Source organism: Calidris pugnax, unplaced genomic scaffold, assembly GCF_001431845.1.
Source record: "Calidris pugnax isolate Ruff unplaced genomic scaffold, ASM143184v1 scaffold238, whole genome shotgun sequence".
NCBI lineage: Eukaryota > Metazoa > Chordata > Aves > Charadriiformes > Scolopacidae > Calidris > Calidris pugnax.
In genome coordinates, this window is record NW_015090949.1 from 74,442 (window position 1) to 78,509 (window position 4,068).

Consider the following 4,068-nt stretch of genomic DNA (forward strand, 5'->3'; position numbering starts at 1 on the left):
CAACATACGAGGCAGCGTGATGAAGGTTGTGTAACACAGCAGAGTAGTCAGATCCCGTGCTCTGCCTCCTGTGATGGGTTCCCTGAGTATTGCACTTGGCTCCAGCTCATGTTCCAGAAGGGCACGAGGCTGCTGTCAGCCCTCTGTCATGTCTGCCGTGGATGGCTTTGATGCTTGAGGGCATGGGCCTTGCTGACAGTGGCTGATCACTGTATTCTTGTTTGGTAGGAAGGTACTATGAAATGCAAGAGAATTCCACTAATATCTTACCTTGCTTTTTCTGTTCATAACTTAGTACAAAATTCAAGATGATGCTTGAGGCTCCTAGAACACTTAGTGTAATTATTGCCGGAGACGAACCTGCATTTTTTAAAATGAACTGTATTTAGTATTTCATGGAAGTAGAATTAAGTGGATCATCCAGGCTCTAAGGTAGCTCAACAGCACTTCTTTTTTTTGAATGTGTTTGTTTCCAAAAGGACCTCACAAATCAGAAGTCTGCAGGCATATGCAGCACTTCTGATTTCAAAAATGACACAAATCAAAGGAGGAACAATGTCATGAGCTTTGTTTTAACTTCTAAGATGATTTCTGAAACCACAGCAGCAGAAAGCATACTTCATGTGAAGTTTTCTATAGAAGAGAAAGGACATAGAATTGAAAGAGATGTAGGATTTGGGATAAACCTCCTCATTGGGAAACCTAAAGTACTTTGAGAGGGTCAAAAGTAGACTTGGTTCTAAGCTTCTCTGCTTGGTGACCTTATATTTAAAGAGAGAGCGAGACACACACATATATTTTGTGTGTGTATATATACATGGGGAAATATGGCAATATGCTGGAAAGAGGAGGCAGTTGCAGAGGTTGGCTGTAGGCTCACAGGCCCAGGAGGAACTTTTCACTCAGCTCAGCACCTCAGCATTCACAAGGGAACTGGGAGAAAGTTGGCTACTTTGCCAATGAGTCAGTTTCCTGCTGATTTGAGGAGTTTACCTGCCGTCCTGCATCACCTTCCTTCACCAGTAGAGCTGCTCACCTTAATGGGGACAGGATTGAGTCAGGACAAAAGGAAGCCCAACAAGGCCAAGTCACAGCACTTGCTCATTGTGCTCATCCAAAGGCTGAACCAATCCTCCACCAGAGAATCCAAAGCCTCACCTTTCTGAGGTGCCCTGAGAGCCTCCTCTCACCCTGCCTAGACCCTACGCAGCATCCAGCAATGCCATGCTGGTAGACAACTGTCTGCCCAAGGTACTGAAAGGGACCTCTGCAAGAGGTGGATCAAGCAAGAGCTCACCCTTTCTCTCACTCCCCAAGCAGGACCTGAACGGCCAGCACAGTGGGACAGCCATGACAAATAAGCATTGAGCTTGGGTTTACCTTTGGACGAGTTGCAGTTAACATCTGAAGCTATAAAGGAAGAAAAAGATGAGTGAGGGAAAACAGGACTCACAGATGCGCCACGTGGTCATTAGGGCCTGACATCACTTATGCTCTGCCACTGCCTTCCCCTCAGGCTTCATCAGGCAGGAGAGGAAATGGTTAAGAGACCTGGTACTCACTGAGGGTATCCCAAGCCTACAGTTCATTATGGATTCATAGGGAGTCGATAAGACACCAGGATTGGCGCCCAAGCATGTGCAAGAGACATCCAAAGAAAATTGACAGAAACCCCAACCCTGGATTCTGATGGAAAGCCATCCCTCACCCTACCAGACCCTTCCCTTGGGTCTCGGCTGTGTCCACAACACTTCTGAGTGGAGAGTTTCACCACGGTGTTGGGGAGAAGCACCCAGGTGATAGAAGGCACCTCATCAGAGGCAGGAGGCCTCAAAACCCATACCAGTTACTCCTCAAAATCTTCAACGTAGGTGTTGTCTCTTACCTTGTTGATCCATGGTGCTCTGCTGTCCTGTTACCCCTTTAACAAAAGCATTGTTTGTTAGACCATGCCTTCTTTAAATGCAGTTTGGGGAAAGGAGCTCTCTGAGAACTCAGAAGTCAAGCTGTGTGCCTGGATCACAGCCAGGATTGTTCCTTTCAGTGTGACCCTCCTGCTGATGTTCATGTCCCCATGGAAAGCTCAGGAGTAGGAAAGGCGAGAGCTGGCAAGAGGACCTGCTCGCAAGCCCAAAATCCCATCCCTCCACATCCCACCACTTCACCTAAGGAAGCACGTGAGGAAAGCATCAGGCAGATCCTTCCTGTTTTGAGCCCCAAGGGAAGTAACAAATTCTAAGTCTCTTCAGCTTGGAAAATGTCAGCGAACAATTTGAAAGAGGCTTTCTTACCTGTTACAAACAGGAATACACATGGGAAAAGGATGAGGGAACAACATATTTTCGTTCGTCTTCTCTGGAGCCAGATGCTCATCTTTTCTGATGTAAGAGACAGTGAAAGGTGGTAGAACAAAATCTTCTGTGAAACCAAGCACCACCTCTCTTCTCTCTCTTTTAAACCTTGTGTTCTGTGTCATCCCAGAAATAACTGTGACATTACGTCTGACAGGATCACCTGCCCTGCTCTCAGCACCACTCCTGATTTTTACAAAAAGGTCACTGTGAAAGCAGTATTTGGTCTGAGGCTTCTGCAAGATTCTGTAGTCTAACAACCCTTTCCTTTCCAACTTCCTCACAATTAATACAGTGACAATTAAAAGGCTGAGAGCTGGGTGTTGGCCACAATCCTTTCAAGCCTTTGCAGCTGCATCCACAAGAGTCAGAGCCCATCCTCTGCCTCCTGTCATGGGTTCCCTGAGTATTGCACTTGGCCTCCAGCTCATGTTCCAGAAGGGCACGAGGCTGCTGTCAGCCCTCTGTCATGTCTGCCGTGGATGGCTTTGATGCTTGAGGGCATGGGCCTTGCTGACAGTGGCTGATCACTGTATTCTTGTTTGGTAGGAAGGTACTATGAAATGCAAGAGAATTCCACTAATATCTTACCTTGCTTTTTCTGTTCATAACTCCACCAGATTACGATGATGATGCCTGAGGCTCCTAGAACACTTAGTGTAATTGTTGCCAGAAACCAACCTGCATTTTTTAAAATGAACTATATTTAATATTTCATGGAAGTAGAATTAAGTGGATCAGCCAGGTTCTAAGGTGGCTAAACAGCACTTCCTTTTTTTGAATGTAGTTGTGTCCAAAAGGACCCCACAGATCAGAAGACTGCAGGCATATACAGCATTTGTGATTCAGAAAATGACACAAATCAAAGGAGGAACAATGTCATGAGCTTTGTTTCAACTTCTAAGATGATTTCTGAAACCACAGCAGCAGAAAGCATACTTCATGTGAAGTTTTCTATAGAAGAGAAAGGACATAGAATTGAAAGAGATGTAGGATTTGGGATAAACCTCCTCATTGGGAAACCTAAAGTACTTTGAGAGGGTCAAAAGTAGACTTGGTTCTAAGCTTCTCTGTTTGGTGACCTTATATTTAAAGAGAGAGCGAGACACACACATATATTTTGTGTGTGTATATATACATATGGGGAAATATGGCAATATGCTGGAAAGGGGAGGCAGTTGCAGAGGTTGGCTATAGGCTCACAGGCCCAGGAGGAACTTTTCACTCAGCTCAACACCTCAGCATTCACAAGGGAACTGGGAGAAAGTTGGCTACTTTGCCAATGAGTGCCAGGTTCTAAGGTGGCTAAACAGCACTTCCTTTTTTTGAATGTAGTTGTGTCCAAAAGGACCCCACAGATCAGAAGACTGCAGGCATATACAGCATTTGTGATTCAGAAAATGACACAAATCAAAGGAGGAACAATGTCATGAGCTTTGTTTTAACTTCTAAGATGATTTCTGAAACCACAGCAGCAGAAAGCATACTTCATGTGAAGTTTTCTATAGAAGAGAAAGGACATAGAATTGAAAGAGATGTAGGATTTGGGATAAACCTCCTCATTGGGAAACCTAAAGTACTTTGAGAGGGTCAAAAGTAGACTTGGTTCTAAGCTTCTCTGCTTGGCGACCTTATATTTAAAGAGAGAGAGAGACACGCACATATATTTTGTGTGTGTATATATATATATGGGGAAATATGGCAATATGCTGGAAAG

The 4,068-nt window shown here is 44.8% G+C and overlaps 1 long non-coding RNA gene across 1 annotated transcript; it reads right to left on the reverse strand.

Annotated features, from left to right (window-relative positions):
• Positions 1-292: 292 nt before the first annotated feature.
• LOC106893772 lies at positions 293-3,394 on the reverse strand. The gene is made up of 5 exons (XR_001413165.1): positions 2,943-3,394; positions 2,292-2,378; positions 1,886-1,921; positions 1,381-1,410; positions 293-360 (listed from the first exon to the last, which is right to left on the reverse strand). It is a non-coding gene; the product is annotated as an uncharacterized LOC106893772 (long non-coding RNA).
• Between the last annotated feature and the right edge of the window lie 674 nt (positions 3,395-4,068).